This window comes from Oncorhynchus masou, chromosome 29 (genome assembly GCF_036934945.1).
Source record: "Oncorhynchus masou masou isolate Uvic2021 chromosome 29, UVic_Omas_1.1, whole genome shotgun sequence".
Taxonomy (NCBI): domain Eukaryota; kingdom Metazoa; phylum Chordata; class Actinopteri; order Salmoniformes; family Salmonidae; genus Oncorhynchus; species Oncorhynchus masou.
In genome coordinates, this window is record NC_088240.1 from 18,483,523 (window position 1) to 18,503,496 (window position 19,974).

At 41.8% G+C, this 19,974-nt stretch overlaps 1 protein-coding gene across 1 annotated transcript in view; it reads left to right on the forward strand.

The window, feature by feature from the left end:
* Positions 1–18,770, forward strand: part of LOC135519487 (nectin-3-like) — a gene marked incomplete at its 5' end in the record, with an annotated part of 34,278 nt that extends 15,508 nt beyond the window's left edge. Inside the window, 10 exons of the mRNA XM_064944718.1 lie at positions 2,126–2,228; positions 2,418–2,572; positions 3,090–3,192; positions 3,320–3,357; positions 5,117–5,237; positions 12,550–12,652; positions 12,842–12,996; positions 13,520–13,622; positions 13,750–13,787; positions 15,546–18,770. The remainder of the gene's footprint in view (positions 1–2,125; positions 2,229–2,417; positions 2,573–3,089; positions 3,193–3,319; positions 3,358–5,116; positions 5,238–12,549; positions 12,653–12,841; positions 12,997–13,519; positions 13,623–13,749; positions 13,788–15,545) is intronic.
* Between the last annotated feature and the right edge of the window lie 1,204 nt (positions 18,771–19,974).

The window sequence follows — 19,974 nt, forward strand, 5'->3', positions numbered from 1 at the left end:
AACCATTCAGATTATTTTTTTGAGGTCACTCTCTTTTCAATGTGTTTTCATTGGGATTCCAGATTTCTAAGGGACTTGCTTGCAATTCCTACCATTTCCACTGGATGTCACCAGTCTTTAGAAATTAGATGAGGTTATTACTTTGTGTAATGAAGAAGTACCATCTTGAACGTGGGTCACTTCATGTGTACTGTTAGATAGAGGCGCGTGACCAGAAAGCATGCTTCAGTTTGTTTTCTTTCTGTAGTGAACACAGATCATCCCACATTCAATTTAATCAATTATTTACTTTAAAAAATAACTAAAGTTGTATTACAAAAGCGGTTTGAAATGTTTTGGCAAAGTTTACAGGTCACTTTTGAGATATTTTGTAGTCACGTTGCACAAGTTGGAAACAGGGTTTTTCTAGATCAAACGCGCCAAATAAATGGACATTTTGGATATATGGATGGAATTAATCGAACAAAATGACCAGTTGTGATGTTTATGGGACATATTGGAGAGCCAACAGAAGAAGCTTGTCAAAGCTAGGGCATGATTTATATTTTTATTTCTGCGTTTTGTGTCGTGCCTGCAGGGTTGAAATATGTTTTCTCTCTTTTGTTTGGGGAGGTGCTATCCTCAGATAATAGTATTGTTTGCTTTCGCTGAAAAGTCTTTTTGAAATCTGACATGTTGGCTGGATTCACAACACGTGTAGCTTTAATTTGGTATGTTACATGTGTGATTTCATGAACATTTGATTTTTATAGTAATTTATTTTAATTTTGCGCTCTGCATTTTCTCTGGCTTTTGGCCAAGTGGGACGCTACCGTCCCACATATCCCAGCGAGGTTAAGTCTTTATTGAAGACTCATCTCATCAGTGGGTCATATGATTGAGTGTAGTTTGGCCCAGGAGTGTGAAGGTGAACGGAAAGGCTCTGGAGCAATGAACCGCCCTTGCTGTCTCTGCCTGCCCGGTTCCCCTCTCTCCACTAGGATTCTCTGCCTCTAACCCTATTACAGGGTCTGAGTCACTGGCTTACTGTTGCTCTTTCATGTTGTCCCTAGCAGGGTTGCGTCACTTGAGTGGGTTGAGTCACTGATGTGATCTTCCTGTCTGGTTTGGCGTCCCCCCTTGGATTGTGCCGTGGCGGAGATCTTTGTGGGCTTTACTCGGCCTTGTCTCAGGATGGTAAGTTGGAGGTTGAAGATATCCCTCTTGTGGTGTGGGGGCTGTGCTTTGGCAAAGTGGGTGGGGTTATATCCTTCCTGTTTGGCCCTGTCCAGGGGTATCATCGGATGGGGCCACAGTGTCTCCTGACCCCTCCTGTCTCAGCCTCCAGTATTTATGCTGCGGTAGTTTGTGACGGAGGGCTAGGGTCAGTCTGTTATATCTGGAGTACTTATCCTGTCTTATCTGGTGTCCTGTGTGAATTTAAGTATGCTCTCTTTCTCTCGGAGGACCTGAGCCCTAGGACCAGCCCTAGTACCATGTCTCATGACTACTTGTCATGATGACTGACTCCTTGCTGTCCCCACCTGACCGTGCTGCTGCTCCAGTTTCAACTGTTCTGCCTGTGGCTATGGAATCCTGACCTGTTCCCCCAGACGTGCTACCTGTCCCAGACCTGCTGTTTTCAACTCTCTAGAGACAGCGGGAGTGGTAGAGATACTCTTAATGATCGGCTATGAAAAGCCAACAACTACTGTGATTATTGTTATTTGACCATGCTGGTCATTTATGAACGTTTGAACATCTTGGCCATGTTCTGTTATAAATCTCCACCCGGCAGAGCCAGAAGAGGACTGGCCACCCCTCATAGCCTGGTTCCTCTCTAGGTTTCTTCCTAGGTGTTGGCCTTTCTAGTGAGTTTTTCCTAGCCACCGTGCTTCTACACCTGCATTGCTTGCTGTTTGGGGTTTTAGGCTGGGTTTCTGTACAGCACTTTGAGATATCAGCTGATGTAAGAAGGGCTATATAAATCATTTTGATTTGATTTAGTGTTGCCTCATCTGTGCATTAAAGTTTCCCCACTGCTCAGAGCCTGTAGTGTCATTGTTATGGGTCTGTCTTGGTATGAGTGTGTAGGTCTATTTACATTCTATATCTGCAGTATCTGTAACCATTTTCTCTCTCTCAGATCCACCTCAGTCAGTGAACATTACCCTTAGTGAGGCCTCTAAAGCCACAGTCTTCCTATGTGTAGCAGACAGCAACCCACACCCCAACTACACCTGGAGCAGGTACTGACTTCTATGTAAACTAGTTAAATTCAGTTAAATGTAAATGTTAGGTACACTTGTTTAAACATATGAAACAGATTAGCTTGAAGCTTCAGTATGTTCATATATTATCATGGTAGTCAAATGATGCCTTTGCCTATCTCACACACAAACTCACACAAAGCCCTTCTCTCTCTCTCTCTCCCCCAGGGTGGTCCAGCCACGGCCTGGGTCTTCAGTGAGAGTTGAGGGAGACATACTGCACCTCTTCAGTCTCAACTCTGAGCTGAATGGTCTCTATGTCTGTGAGGCCTCCAACCCCTATGGACAAGCAACTGGCTCCATCTATGTACACGCATACTCTGGTGAGATGTACCTGAGAGAGTGAGACACACACACACACACACACACACTATTCATGCTGGTTGCTTAACTCGTTGCTCATGCTGGTTTATAAGATGCTTATAATTGTTATATGATTGATTGAATGTTTGAATACTTTATTGTCCCATAGGGAAATGTGTCTGCAACAATATTGGCATTCCTGGCATACACATATATGAAGTTATGAGAAATGTGTTGGAGCATGGATAACAAAGTTGAGCCAGATGTTTATTTATTTCACTTCATGTGTTAATATCATATGTATGGCCTTATTCCCCTTTCTACAGAAAGGTACTGTATAACCATTACTAAGATGGTCATAATACACACATATATCTTACTGTATATGTACATGTCTTATAACCTGGTATTATCTCTTTGTTTTCTGCAGGAAAGTTTTTGCATTGGAGCCATGATGGTTGCTTGGGCAACATGATTACATGTAATTATAAATACAGATTGTTACTTATATTAACTGTATCTCCTCTCTCTTCACAGAGACCTCTACAGCCTGTTGGGTTCTACTCATTGTTATTATCTGTCTGATTGTTGCTGTGGCTGCACTCATATGGTACCGGTGCAAATACAGACAGTTTCCTAGGTAATATCAACTACCGTAATATCATGAACTGATTTTGCATTGTGAAAAGAATGCATTTGCATTAGATGATCATATATTGATTTTGCTCAAGTTAATATATTTTCTTTTCCTGGACTATATTTTCCAGGAGTTCATTCATGGCCAAGGCACCAGAACACATATGCTGTGAGTAGTTATAGATGTAGGATCTTAATTTGAGTCAGTTTGCTACAGCAGGAAAATAATCATGCAGCAACAAGAAATGTGAATTATTATGAAAATTATTATAGACATTTTTGTAAGGGTTGATACATTTTTCATGAGGAAAATCTAATCTGACATTTCTGTGGAAACTGCAAACTTTAGAAGCCTTTTTAACCCATTTAATCCTGAACATTAAAATATCCAAATCATGTGTCATTAGAAATCAAATCATATATTTTTTTACATTATAATGGAAAAGTAGGTGAAAACGTGTGTTTTATGTTCGGTCACAATTGTAACTGGTTGGAGAATAATAATAATAACTTTATTGTAACATACATTGTTACTTTATTGCAACATGCATTGAAACATTAATATTGTACCATTTGACCTTATTCTAATATTCATTGTAGCATTGTCATTGTGACATTTTAGTGCAACATGCACTAACAACTGAATAGCAGTCGTGTGATTCATTCACATTGAACAGAAAGGTAACATTTTGGATAGAGGTAGCCTGTAGAATATGCATTCAAGTAGAGGCCTACACTGAACATATAGAGGTAGGCTTCAGAACCAAGTGCACGATTAGTTTGTGCATCACTACTTTGAACTACAATCACTCAGACCTACTATCATACAGTTGCTTGTTCTTGGTCTGGGTGGAGTAGATGTTGGACATTTCAATGGTGATCTCTCTTAAGGTGGGTGGATACATTAGAAGGAAAACATCCATTGGGTTGGGGCAGCTTTGATTGACACATTGTGCAGCATTTGGACTGTATACTATGTGTTTTGGAATCACAGAGGTGGCTGGCCTCTTTGATCGTTTGAACACTCCATCTTTATTTATGACCACCTGCAGCTTTGCCCTTGGCTCTTCTGACTGGACCCTCTAGCGTGTAGAGGCCCTTGGCTCTTCATTATCAACAGTGGAGGCGGGTGGTGGGTTGGAGAGGGGGTACGGCGAGGGTTTGGTCATCATCAATGATAACGTTGTCTCTGTCATGATCTGTTTGCATAGGTTCAGCATATGCATTCAACAGCCTGGCTGGCAAATGGCCTGTTTCCCCTCATTGTCCATATCTGACCCATCGCTATCACAATCACTGAGGACAGCATCTTTCTCATTTTGAGGGATAACTGCAATGTTGCATGCCTTGTCTGGGCAGTCACCTAGATCCAACATATCCAGAACTTGACTCAAAGTGAAACTAAAAGCAAGAACAGAGTAGAAAGTTAGATAGAACAAGAACTATGTATGTGTATAACTATGTGTACACCTGGATGCACTGTGTTATCCCACCGGTCACTATTGTTGCCGTCAACATGTTTACTCATTCTATGACCACACTGAACAAAGTACAGAGTAATTGCAAATGCATATATCAATACTCGACACCTTAAAGAGGGTGTGTACCAAAAATCTTTGTCCTATCATTATGTTGTTAACATACTTTTTTAATCTCTTGTTCTCAAACCTTATAACTGAAAATGTTTTTTTACGGTCACTATTGTGACTAATGGGATTAAATAGGTTAAACCTCAAATACACTACAAGTGTTAAATGTCCTACATTGTAGGGAAGTTCTCCAGTTCCCTCAATTGGGTGATCAAATTAAGTTGCTACATATGTATTTCACTGTCCTCCATTGTTTTGTGACTAAACTTATGAATTAGGTTTCTCATTAGCCAATGGTTTCTATGTAATGATACTGTAATAATGTCTGTTTGATTCCAGACTGTATCAGTATCTTCCAAGACGAGGAGACATGACAAGGTTGAGGAAGGTGAAGATGACTCATTGACTGCAACTGTCCAAACCAGGAAGGAGCCTGAGGAAGAGGAAGAAGTATCATGATGTATGGAACAATATACCTTATTTGTTTTTTTGGAAACATTTTATTTTTACTATGTATTATTCCAAATGTTTTTCATGTTTGATAGATTGTCTGTTCATTAAGTATATTTATTGTGTCAGCTCGAAGAAATCGCCGGACAGGTTTTAAGTGAATGCCAGAAAAATCTCATTCTCCAATGTTCTAACCATCTGCAAAGAATAGGCACATTATCCCTAGTGGCGCAGTGGTCTAAGGCACTAGAGATCCTGGTTTGAGTACAGGCTCTGTCACGACCGGGTGAACCATGGGGTGGCGCACAATTGGCCGGGTTCGGGGACGGTTTGGCTGGCAGGGATGTCCTTCTCCCATTGCGCTAGAATGACCCCTGTGGCGGGCTGGGAGCATGCACGCTGACACGGTCGCCAGGTGTACAGTGTTTCCTCTGACACATTGGTGTGGCTGGCTTCCGGGTAAAGCAGGCATTGTGTCAAGAAGCAGTGTGGCTTGGTTTTGTTGCGTTTCAGAGGACGCATAGCTCTTGGCCTTTGCCTCTCCTATTGATGTACAGTATGTATGTATGTACGGTGCTTTCAGAAGTATTCATACCCCTTGACTTATTCCATATTTTATTGTGTTACAGCCTGAATTTCAAATGGATTAAAAAAAATGTTTCTCACTCATCTACACATAATGACAAAGTGAAAACATATTTCTTGAAATGTTTGCATATTTATTGAAAATTAAATACAGAAATATCTCATTTACATAAGGATTGTGGTGGCATTTTTCTGCTTTACCAAATGAGGAGAGTTACAAGCTACAAACCAGTCAGAGTTATACTTAAACAACATATTTTTTAATAATTAAGCTTTGCTATAGTCCTTTTTGACTTTCAATAATGAGCTATCTCTATTGAACCATTGAAAAGTACCACAAGAAAAGTACAAAGATCTTTTATAGCCAAGATACACCCCTCTCAACTTACATGACAAACCACAGATCTTAGGAACAGTTCACAAAGGTTAAGATTTCTATAAAAGATATATATAAAACACTGCAGACAGTTACTGCTGTGTCAACAGTTCTTATTGTAAAGACCAGTGTCTGGCCCCCTGCTACTCCAAACTGGAACCTGTCTCACCCTGGTACGGTATAGCACAAGAACATTACCTTTACTATCTGGAATGCTCTTTAGGTTTTATTACCCAAAGACATCGTAAATCTCCTCTGTCAGTGCAATCTCATAGAGGCCCATCCTCAGTGGAACACACACACAATACTCTATTCTGTCGAATGTAACAAATATTATAATGTAATACAAGCATTATAACAATCCTACAAGCATTAAAACATAAACTTGCAATTTTCCACGACAGGATTCACACCCATAAGTCAATACATGCTATAATCACCTTTAGCAGTGTCTTTCTGGGTAAGTCTTAATTTAACTAAAAACTGTAACTGCCACTCCCAAACATGTAATGTCGTCTTGGTAAGTAACTCTAATGTATATTTGGTCTTGTGTTTTAGGTTATTGTTCTGCTGTAATGGTAATTTCTCTCCCAGTATCTGTTGGAAATCTGACTAAACCAGGTTTTCCTCTAGGACACTGCCTGTGCTTAGCTCTATTCCATCTATTTTTATTTTAATAAACTCCCTCGTCCTTGCCGATGACAAGCATACCCATAACATGATGCGGCCACCACCATGCTTGGAAATACAGTATGAAGAGTGGTTCTCAGCGATGTTTTGTGTTGGATTTGCCCATAACATAATACTTTGTATTCAGGACATAAAGTTAATTTCTTTTCACTTTAGGATGCACATGATGCATATTTTTGAATATTTTTTTCTGTACAAGTTTTCTCCTTTTCACTCTGTCATTTGGGTTAGAATTGTGGAGTAACTACAATGTTGTTGATCCATCCTCAGTTTTCTCCTATCACACCACTAAACTCTGTAACTGTTTCAAAAACACAATTGGTCTAATGATGAAATCCCTGAGCGGTTTCCTTCCTCGACTACGGCAACTGAGTTAGGAAGGACGCCTGTATCTTTGTAGTGACTGTGTGTATTGATACACCATCCAAAGTGTAATTAATAACTTCTCCATGCTCAAAGGGATATTCAATGTGTCTGCTTATTTTTACCAGTCCACCAATAGGTGCTCTTCTTTGCAAGGCATTGGAAAACCTCCATGGTCTTTGTGGTTAAATCTGTGTTTGAAATTCACTGCTAGACTGAGGGACCTTATACACTGCTCAAAAAAATAATGGGAACACTAAAATAACACATCCTAGAACTGAATGCATGAAATATTCTTATTAAATACTTTTTTCTTTACATAGTTGAATGTGCTGACTACAAAATCACACAAATTATCAATGGAAATCAAATTTATCAACCCATGGAGGTCTGGATTTGGAGTCACACTCAAAATTAACTTGGAAAACCACACTACAGGCTGATCCAACTTTTATGTAATGTCCTTAAAACAAGTCAAAATGAGGCTCAGTAGTGTGTGTGTGGCCTTCACGTGCCTGTATGACCTCCCTACAACGCCTGGGCATGCTCCTGATGAGGTGAGGCGGATGGTCTCCTAAGGGATCTCCTCCCAGACCTGGACTAAAGCATCCACCAACTCCTGGACAGTCTGTGGTGCAACGTGGCGTTGGTGGATGGAGCGAGACATGATGTCCCAGATGTGCTCAATTGGATTCAGGTCTGGGGAACGGGCGGGCCAGTCCATAGCATCAATGCCTTCCTCTTGCAGGAACTGCTGACACACTCCAGCCACATGAGGTCTAGCATGGTCTTGCATTAGGAGGAACCCAGGGCCAACCACACCAGCATATGGTTTCACAAGGGGTCTGAGGATCTCATCTCGGTACCTAATGGCAGTCAGGCTACCTCTGGCGAGCACATGGAGGGCTGTGCGGCCCCCCAAAGAAATGCCACCCCACACCATGACTGACCCACCGCCAAACCGGTAATACTGGAGGGTGTTGCAGGCAGCAGAACGTTCTCCACGGCGTCTCCAGACTCTGTCACGTCTGTCATATGTGGTCAGTGTGAACCTGCTTTCATCTGTGAAGAGCACAGGGCGCCAGTGGCGAATTTGCCAATATTGGTGTTCTCTGGCAAATGCCAAACGTCCTGCACGGTGTTGGGCTGTAAGCACAACCCCCACCTGTGGACGTCAGACCCTCATACCACCCTCATGGTGTCTGTTTCTGACCGTTTGAGCAGACACATGCACATTTGTGGCCTGCTGGTGGTCATTTTGCAGGGCTCTGGCAGTGCTCCTCCTTGCACAAAGGCGGAGGTAGCGGTCCTGCTGCCGGGTTGTTGCCCTCCTACGGCCTCCTCCACGTCTCCTGATGTACTGGCCTGTCTCCTGGTAGCGCCTCCATGCTCTGGACACTACGCTGACAGACACAGCAAACCTTCATGCCACAGCTCACATTGATGTGCCATCCTGGATGAGCTGCACTACCTGAGCCACTTGTGTGGGTTGTAGACTCCGTCTCATGCTACCACTAGAATGAAAGCACCACAAGCATTCAAAAGTGACCAAAACATCAGCCAGGAAGCATAGGAACTGAGAAGTGGTCTGTGGTCACCACCTGCAGAACCACTCCTTTATTGGGGGTGTCTTGCTAATTGCCTATAATTTCCACCTGTTGTCTATTCCATTTGCACAACAGCATGTGAAATTTATTGTCAATCAGTGTTGCTTCCTAATTGGACAGTTTGATTTGACAGTGTGATTGACTTGGAGTTACATTGTGTTGTTTAAGTGTTCCCTTTATTTTTTTGAGCAGTGTAGTAACTGTATGTGTGGAGTACAGAGATGAGGTAGTCATTCAAATAATCATTTGAAACACTATTATTGGACACAGAGTGAGTCCATGTAACTTATTATGTGACTTGTTAAGTAACATTTTTCTACTGAACTTATTTCGGCTTGCCATAACAAAGGAGTTGAATAATAATAATTATTATAATTATTATATTATTATAATTATTGACACAAGACATTTCATCTTTTCATTTTTTTATTTTTTTTTACACATTTCTAAAATCATAATTCCACTTTGACATTGTGGGGTATTAAGTGTAGGCCAATGACACATGTAATACATATTACATTCAGACTGTAACACAACAAAATGTAGAAAATGTCATGGGGTGTGTTACTATAATTTAATTATGCCAATGTACTTTCATCAATTGAAAGCCCTTAATCTATTTTATGAGAATTTGTAAGATTTCTTGTTTGCATAAAATAGACGCAGACCAGTCTTTCAATAATAGGTAATAGAATTTATTCTCGGAGCGCGCTGCCACTTAATCACGTGCAGCAGTTTATATACAGATCATGACGTCATTTCACTGCTTTAACATAATCCCCTCCTCTTGACCGGGACAAAGTAAGGTGAAAAGTTAATTCTAACTTACTAACACACTCCCAGATAACTTTTGACCCCTCAACATAATCGATCACCACTGAACTGACAGTTATAATTAACAGAAAACCTAGGAATGCACTCACTGCCTTATCTAAAAACCCCAGAGCTAAGTTCCAGTTGGGTCAACCATAGGCTAACGACCTTATGTGTTTACACAGTCCCCAACCCATTTGTTTCTGCCTAGTTGGAATGGTGTTCATTAACTTTTTATTACTCCTTGTCCTGTCACACAATCCCTTCTTATGAACTCATATTGTCAAATCACTTATAAAACAGTATAAGTATAAGTTTACCTAGATACAATTCTATTTAAAATGGGGATATTGTTTATTCATTTATCCATAATAAATTCAACAGGGTGTGAATACTTTCTGAATGAACTGTGCTGTAAGTGTTGAAGCCAACTAAAGACGCAGGCCTCCTAATTGTCCCTATAATTTCTAAGCAAACAGCTGGAGGCAGGGCTTTCTCCAATAGAGCTCCATTTTTATGGAATGGTCTGCCTACCCATGTGAGAGACGCAGACTCGGTCTCAACCTCAAGGATAGGGGGCAGCATTTGGAAATTTGGGTGAAAAGCATGCCCAAATTCAACTGCCTGCTACTCATGCCCAGAAGATAAGATGTGCATAGTATTAGTAGATTTGGATAGAATACACTCTGAAGCTTCTAAAATGGTTCGAATCATGTCTGTGAGTATAACAGAACTTATGTAGCAGGCGAAACCCTGAGGACAAACCATTCAGATTCTTTTTTTGAGGTCACTCTCTTTTCAATGTGTTTTCATTGGGATTCCAGATTTCTAAGGGACTTGCTTGCAGTTCCTACCATTTCCACTGGATGTCACCAGTCTTTAGAAATTAGATGAGGTTATTACTTTGTGTAATGAAGAAGTACCATCTTGAACGTGGGTCACTTCATGTGTACTGTTAGATAGAGGCGCGTGACCAGAAAGCATGCTTCAGTTTGTTTTCTTTCTGTAGTGAACACAGATCATCCCACATTCAATTTAATCAATTATTTACTTTAAAAAATAACTAAAGTTGTATTACAAAAGCGGTTTGAAATGTTTTGGCAAAGTTTACAGGTCACTTTTGAGATATTTTGTAGTCACGTTGCACAAGTTGGAAACAGGGTTTTTCTAGATCAAACGCGCCAAATAAATGGACATTTTGGATATATGGATGGAATTAATCGAACAAAATGACCAGTTGTGATGTTTATGGGACATATTGGAGAGCCAACAGAAGAAGCTTGTCAAAGCTAGGGCATGATTTATATTTTTATTTCTGCGTTTTGTGTCGTGCCTGCAGGGTTGAAATATGTTTTCTCTCTTTTGTTTGGGGAGGTGCTATCCTCAGATAATAGTATTGTTTGCTTTCGCTGAAAAGTCTTTTTGAAATCTGACATGTTGGCTGGATTCACAACACGTGTAGCTTTAATTTGGTATGTTACATGTGTGATTTCATGAACATTTGATTTTTATAGTAATTTATTTTAATTTTGCGCTCTGCATTTTCTCTGGCTTTTGGCCAAGTGGGACGCTACCGTCCCACATATCCCAGCGAGGTTAAGTCTTTATTGAAGACTCATCTCATCAGTGGGTCATATGATTGAGTGTAGTTTGGCCCAGGAGTGTGAAGGTGAACGGAAAGGCTCTGGAGCAATGAACCGCCCTTGCTGTCTCTGCCTGCCCGGTTCCCCTCTCTCCACTAGGATTCTCTGCCTCTAACCCTATTACAGGGTCTGAGTCACTGGCTTACTGTTGCTCTTTCATGTTGTCCCTAGCAGGGGTGCGTCACTTGAGTGGGTTGAGTCACTGATGTGATCTTCCTGTCTGGTTTGGCGTCCCCCCTTGGATTGTGCCGTGGCGGAGATCTTTGTGGGCTTTACTCGGCCTTGTCTCAGGATGGTAAGTTGGCGGTTGAAGATATCCCTCTTGTGGTGTGGGGGCTGTGCTTTGGCAAAGTGGGTGGGGTTATATCCTTCCTGTTTGGCCCTGTCCAGGGGTATCATCGGATGGGGCCACAGTGTCTCCTGACCCCTCCTGTCTCAGCCTCCAGTATTTATGCTGCGGTAGTTTGTGACGGAGGGCTAGGGTCAGTCTGTTATATCTGGAGTACTTATCCTGTCTTATCTGGTGTCCTGTGTGAATTTAAGTATGCTCTCTTTCTCTCGGAGGACCTGAGCCCTAGGACCAGCCCTAGTACCATGTCTCATGACTACTTGTCATGATGACTGACTCCTTGCTGTCCCCACCTGACCGTGCTGCTGCTCCAGTTTCAACTGTTCTGCCTGTGGCTATGGAATCCTGACCTGTTCCCCCAGACGTGCTACCTGTCCCAGACCTGCTGTTTTCAACTCTCTAGAGACAGCGGGGGTGGTAGAGATACTCTTAATGATCGGCTATGAAAAGCCAACAACTACTGTGATTATTGTTATTTGACCATGCTGGTCATTTATGAACGTTTGAACATCTTGGCCATGTTCTGTTATAAATCTCCACCCGGCAGAGCCAGAAGAGGACTGGCCACCCCTCATAGCCTGGTTCCTCTCTAGGTTTCTTCCTAGGTGTTGGCCTTTCTAGTGAGTTTTTCCTAGCCACCGTGCTTCTACACCTGCATTGCTTGCTGTTTGGGGTTTTAGGCTGGGTTTCTGTACAGCACTTTGAGATATCAGCTGATGTAAGAAGGGCTATATAAATCATTTTGATTTGATTTAGTGTTGCCTCATCTGTGCATTAAAGTTTCCCCACTGCTCAGAGCCTGTAGTGTCATTGTTATGGGTCTGTCTTGGTATGAGTGTGTAGGTCTATTTACATTCTATATCTGCAGTATCTGTAACCATTTCTCTCTCTCTCAGATCCACCTCAGTCAGTGAACATTACCCTTAGTGAGGCCTCTAAAGCCACAGTCTTCCTATGTGTAGCAGACAGCAACCCACACCCCAACTACACCTGGAGCAGGTACTGACTTCTATGTAAACTAGTTAAATTCAGTTAAATGTAAATGTTAGGTACACTTGTTTAAACATATGAAACAGATTAGCTTGAAGCTTCAGTATGTTCATATATTATCATGGTAGTCAAATGATGCCTTTGCCTATCTCACACACAAACTCACACAAAGCCCTTCTCTCTCTCTCTCTCCCCCAGGGTGGTCCAGCCACGGCCTGGGTCTTCAGTGAGAGTTGAGGGAGACATACTGCACCTCTTCAGTCTCAACTCTGAGCTGAATGGTCTCTATGTCTGTGAGGCCTCCAACCCCTATGGACAAGCAACTGGCTCCATCTATGTACACGCATACTCTGGTGAGATGTACCTGAGAGAGTGAGACACACACACACACACACACACACACACACTATTCATGCTGGTTGCTTAACTCGTTGCTCATGCTGGTTTATAAGATGCTTATAATTGTTATATGATTGATTGAATGTTTGAATACTTTATTGTCCCATAGGGAAATGTGTCTGCAACAATATTGGCATTCCTGGCATACACATATATGAAGTTATGAGAAATGTGTTGGAGCATGGATAACAAAGTTGAGCCAGATGTTTATTTATTTCACTTCATGTGTTAATATCATATGTATGGCCTTATTCCCCTTTCTACAGAAAGGTACTGTATAACCATTACTAAGATGGTCATAATACACACATATATCTTACTGTATATGTACATGTCTTATAACCTGGTATTATCTCTTTGTTTTCTGCAGGAAAGTTTTTGCATTGGAGCCATGATGGTTGCTTGGGCAACATGATTACATGTAATTATAAATACAGATTGTTACTTATATTAACTGTATCTCCTCTCTCTTCACAGAGACCTCTACAGCCTGTTGGGTTCTACTCATTGTTATTATCTGTCTGATTGTTGCTGTGGCTGCACTCATATGGTACCGGTGCAAATACAGACAGTTTCCTAGGTAATATCAACTACCGTAATATCATGAACTGATTTTGCATTGTGAAAAGAATGCATTTGCATTAGATGATCATATATTGATTTTGCTCAAGTTAATATATTTTCTTTTCCTGGACTATATTTTCCAGGAGTTCATTCATGGCCAAGGCACCAGAACACATATGCTGTGAGTAGTTATAGATGTAGGATCTTAATTTGAGTCAGTTTGCTACAGCAGGAAAATAATCATGCAGCAACAAGAAATGTGAATTATTATGAAAATTATTATAGACATTTTTGTAAGGGTTGATACATTTTTCATGAGGAAAATCTAATCTGACATTTCTGTGGAAACTGCAAACTTTAGAAGCCTTTTTAACCCATTTAATCCTTAACATTAAAATATCCAAATCATGTGTCATTAGAAATCAAATCATATATTTTTTTAAATTTTAATGGAAAAGTAGGTGAAAACGTGTGTTTTATGTTCGGTCACAATTGTAACTGGTTGGAGAATAATAATAATAACTTTATTGTAACATACATTGTTACTTTATTGCAACATGCATTGAAACATTAATATTGTACCATGACCTTATTCTAATATTCATTGTAGCATTGTCATTGTGACATTTTAGTGCAACATGCACTAACAACTGAATAGCAGTCGTGTGATTCATTCACATTGAACAGAAAGGTAACATTTTGGATAGAGGTAGCCTGTAGAATATGCATTCAAGTAGAGGCCTACACTGAACATATAGAGGTAGGCTTCAGAACCAAGTGCACGATTAGTTTGTACATCACTACTTTGAACTACAATCACTCAGACCTACTATCATACAGTTGCTTGTTCTTGGTCTGGGTGGGGTAGATGTTGGACATTTCAATGGTGATCTCTCTTAAGGTGGGTGGATACATTAGAAGGAAAACATCCATTGGGTTGGGGCAGCTTTGATTGACACATTGTGCAGCATTTGGACTGTATACTATGTGTTTTGGAATCACAGAGGTGGCTGGCCTCTTTGATCGTTTGAACACTCCATCTTTATTTATGACCACCTGCAGCTTTGCCCTTGGCTCTTCTGACTGGACCCTCTAGCGTGTAGAGGCCCTTGGCTCTTCATTATCAACAGTGGAGGTGGGTGGGGGGTTGGAGAGGGGGTACGGCGAGGGTTTGGTCATCATCAATGATAACGTTGTCTCTGTCATGATCTGTTTGCATAGGTTCAGCATATGCATTCAACAGCCTGGCTGGCAAATGGCCTGTTTCCCCCTCATTGTCCATATCTGACCCATCGCTATCACAATCACTGAGGACAGCATCTTTCTCATTTTGAGGGATAACTGCAATGTTGCATGCCTTGTCTGGGCAGTCACCTAGATCCAACATATCCAGAACTTGACTCAAAGTGAAACTAAAAGCAAGAACAGAGTAGAAAGTTAGATAGAACAAGAACTATGTATGTGTATAACTATGTGTACACCTGGATGCACTGTGTTATCCCGCCAGTCACTATTGTTGCCGTCAACATGTTTACTCATTCTATGACCACACTGAACAAAGTACAGAGTAATTGCAAATGCATATATCAATACTCGACACCTTAAAGAGGGTGTGTACCAAAAATCTTTGTCCTATCATTATATTGTTAACATACTTTTTTAATCTCTTGTTCTCAAACCTTATAACTGAAAATGTTTTTTTACGGTCACTATTGTGACTAATGGGATTAAATAGGTTAAACCTCAAATACACTACAAGTGTTAAATGTCCTACATTGTAGGGAAGTTCTCCAGTTCCCTCAACTGGGTGATCAAATTAAGTTGCTACATATGTATTTCACTGTCCTCCATTGTTTTGTGACTAAACTTATGAATTAGGTTTCTCATTAGCCACTGGTTTCTATGTAATGATACTGTAATAATGTCTGTTTGATTCCAGACTGTATCAGTATCTTCCAAGACGAGGAGACATGACAAGGTTGAGGAAGGTGAAGATGACTCATTGACTGCAACTGTCCAAACCAGGAAGGAGCCTGAGGAAGAGGAAGAAGTATCATGATGTATGGAACAATATACCTTATTTGTTTTTTTTGGAAACATTTTATTTTTCATGTTTTATAGATTGTCTGTTCATTAAGTATATTTATTGTGTCAGCTCGAAGAAATCGCCGGACAGGTTTTAAGTGAATGCCAGAAAAATCTCATTCTCCAATGTTCTAACCATCTGCAAAGAACAGGCACATTATCCTTAGTGGCGCAGTGGTCTAAGGCACTAGAGATCCTGGTTTGAGTACAGGCTCTGTCACGACCGGGAGATCCATGGGGTGGCGCACAATTGGCCGGGTTAGGGGAGGGTTTGGCTGGCAGAGATGTCCTTCTCCCATTGCGCTTGAATGACTCCTGTGGCGGGCTGGGAGCATGCACGCTGACACGGTCGCCAGGTGTACAGTGTTTCCTCTGACACATTGGTGTGGCTGGCTTCCGGGTAAAGCAGGCATTGTGTCAAGAAGCATTGTGGCTTGGTTTTGTTGTGTTTCAGAGGACGCATGGCTCTTGGCCTTTGCCTCTCCTGAGTCTTACGGGAGTTGCAGCGATGAGACAAGACTGTAACTACCAATTGGATACCACGAAATTGTGGAGAAAAATATATAAAAATAAAACAGAATTAGCACATTCTCCAACCATCTAATGAACAATATCTTCTAGGTCATTGGAAACCTTGACTCCACCACAGCTTCACCCAGTGCTGGTCCTTGTTTCAGAGTTTTGTTCCCCTCTCGTGGACTCCACCTTGTCATGGTGAAGGGTCTTTGTTGCTTCAGTGGGAATAACAACTCTCCTGTATTGATGTACAGTATGTATGTATGTACGGTGCTTTCAGAAGTATTCATACCCCTTGACTTATTCCATATTTTATTGTGTTACAGCCTGAATTTCAAATGGATTAAAAAAATGTTTCTCACTCATCTACACATAATGTCAAAGTGAAAACCTCTTTCTTTAAATGTTTGCATATTTATTGAAAATTCAATACAGAAATATCTCATTTACATAAGGATTGTGGTGCCATTTTTCTGCTTTACCAAATGAGGAGAGTTACAAACTACACACCAGTCAGAGTTATACTTAAACAACATATTTTTTAATAATTAAGCTTTGCAATAGTCCTTTTTGACTTTCAATGATGCGCTATCTCTAATGAACCATTGAAAAGTACCACCAGAAAAGTACAAAGATCTTTTATAGCCAAGATACACCCCTCTCAACTTACATGACAAACCACAGATCTTAGGAACAGTTCACAAAGGTTAAGATTTCTATGAAAGATATCTATAAAACACTGCAGAAAGTTACTGCTGTGTCAACAGTTCTTATTGTAAAGACCAGTGTCTGGCCCCCTGCTACTCCAAACTGGAACCTGTCTCACCCTGGTACGGTATAGCACAAAAACATTAGATTGCACTCCTCTGTCAGTGCAATCTCATAGAGGCCCATCCTCAGTGGAACACACACACACAATACTCTATTCTGTCGAATGTAACAACTATTATAATGTAATACAAGCATTATAACAATCCTACAAGCATTATAACATAAACTTGCAATTTTCCACGACAGGATTCACACCCAAGTCAATACATGCTATAATCACCTTTAGCAGTGTCTTTCTGGGTAAGTCTTAATTTAACTAAAAACTGTAACTATGCCACTCCCAAACATGTAATGTCGTCTTGGTAAGTAACTCTAATGTATATTTGGTCTTGTGTTTTAGGTTATTGTTCTGCTGTAATGGTAATTTCTCTCCCAGTATCTGTTGGAAATCTGACTAAACCAGGTTTTCCTCTAGGACACTGCCTGTGCTTAGCTCTACTCCATCTATTTTTATTTTAAAAAACTCCCTAGTACTTGCCGATGACAAGCATACCCATAACATGATGCAGCCACCACCATGCTTGGAAATACAGTATGAAGAGTGGTTCTCAGCGATATTTTGTGTTGGATTTGCCCATAACATAATACTGTGTATTCAGGACATAAAGTTAATTTCTTTTCACTTTAGGAGGCACATGATGCATATTTTTGAATATTTTTTTCTGTACAAGTTTTCTCCTTTTCACTCTGTCATTTAGGTTAGAATTGTGGAGTAACTACAATGTTGTTGATCCATCCTCAGTTTTCTCGTATCACACCACTAAACTCTGTAACTGTTTCAAAAACACAATTGGTCTAATGATGAAATCCCTGAGCGGTTTCCTTCCTCGACTACGGCAACTGGGTTAGGAAGGACGCCTGTATCTTTGTAGTGACTGTGTGTATTGATACACCATCCAAAGTGTAATTAATAACTTCACCATGCTCAAAGGGATATTCAATGTGTCTGCTTATTTTTACCAGTCCACCAATAGGTGCCCTTCTTTGCAAGGCATTGGAAAACCTCCATGGTCTTTGTGGTTAAATCTGTGTTTGAAATTCACTGCTAGACTGAGGGACCTTATACACTGCTCAAAAAAATAATGGGAACACAAAACTAACACATCCTAGATCTGAATGCATGAAATATTCTTATTAAATACTTTTTTCTTTACATAGTTGAATGTGCTGACAACAAATTCACACAAATTATCAATGGAAATCAAATTTATCAACCCATGGAGTTCTGGATTTGGAGTCACACTCAAAATTAACGTGGAAAACCACACTACATTTACATTACATTTAAGTCATTTAGCAGACGCTCTTATCCAGAGCGACTTACAAATTGGTGAATTCACCTTCTGACATCCAGTGGAACAGCCACTTTACAATAGTGCATCTAAATCATTTAAGGGGGGGGGGTGAGAAGGATTACTTTATCCTATCCTAGGTATTCCTTGAAGAGGTGGGGTTTCAGGTGTCTCCGGAAGGTGGTGATTGACTCTGCTGTCCTGGCGTCGTGAGGGAGTTTGTTCCACCATTGGGGGGCCAGAGCAGCGAACAGTTTTGACTGGGCTGAGCGGGAACTGTACTTCCTCAGTGGTAGGGAGGCGAGCAGGCCAGAGGTGGATGAACGCAGTGCCCTTGTTTGGGTGTAGGGCCTGATCAGAGCCTGGAGGTACTGCGGTGCCGTTCCCCTCACAGCTCCGTAGGCAAGCACCATGGTCTTGTAGCGGATGCGAGCATCAACTGGAAGCCAGTGGAGAGAGCGGAGGAGCGGGGTGACATGAGAGAACTTGGGAAGGTTGAACACCAGACGGGCTGCGGCGTTCTGGATGAGTTGTAGGGGTTTAATGGCACAGGCAGGGAGCCCAGCCAACAGCGAGTTGCAGTAATCCAGACGGGAGATGACAAGTGCCTGGATTAGGACCTGCGCCGCTTCCTGTGTGAGGCAGGGTCGTACTCTGCGGATGTTGTAGAGCATGAACCTACAGGAACGGGCCACCGCCATGATGTTAGTTGAGAACGACAGGGTGTTGTCCAGGATCACGCCAAGGTTCTTAGCGCTCTGGGAGGAGGACACAATGGAGTTGTCAACCGTGATGGCGAGATCATGGAATGGGCAGTCCTTCCCCGGGAGGAAGAGCAGCTCCGTCTTGCCGAGGTTCAGCTACAGGCTACACTACAGGCTGATCCAATTTTGATGTAATGTCCTTAAAACAAGTCAAAATGAGGCTCAGTCGTGTGTGTGGCCTTCACGTGCCTGTATGACCTCCCAACAATGCCTGGGCATGCTCCTGATGAGGTGGCGGATGGTCTCCTAAGGGATCTCCTCCCAGACCTGAACTAAAGCATCCACCAACTCCTGGACAGTCTGTGGTGCAACGTGGCGTTGGTGGATGGAGCGAGACATTATGTCCCAGATGTGCTCAATTGGATTCAGGTCTGGGAAAGGGGCGGGCCAGTCCATAGCATCACTGCCTTCCTCTTGCAGGAACTGCTGACACACTCCAGCCACATGAGGTCTAGCATTGTCTTGCATTAGGAGGAACCCAGGGCCAACCGCACCAGCATATGGTCTCACAAGGGGTCTGAGGATCTCATCTCGGTACCTAATGGCAGTCAGGCTACCTCTGGCGAGCACATGGAGGGCTGTGCGGCCCCCCAAAGAAATGCCACCCCACACCATGACTGACCCACCGCCAAACCGGTAATACTGGAGGGTGTTGCAGGCAGCAGAACGTTCTCCACGGCGTCTCCAGACTCTGTCACGTCTGTCACATGTGGTCAGTGTGAACCTGCTTTCATCTGTGAAGAGCACAGGGCGCCAGTGGCGAATTTGCCAATATTGGTGTTCTCTGGCAAATGCCAAACGTCCTGCACGGTGTTGGGCTGTAAGCACAACCCCCACCTGTGGACGTCAGACCCTCATACCACCCTCATGGTGTCTGTTT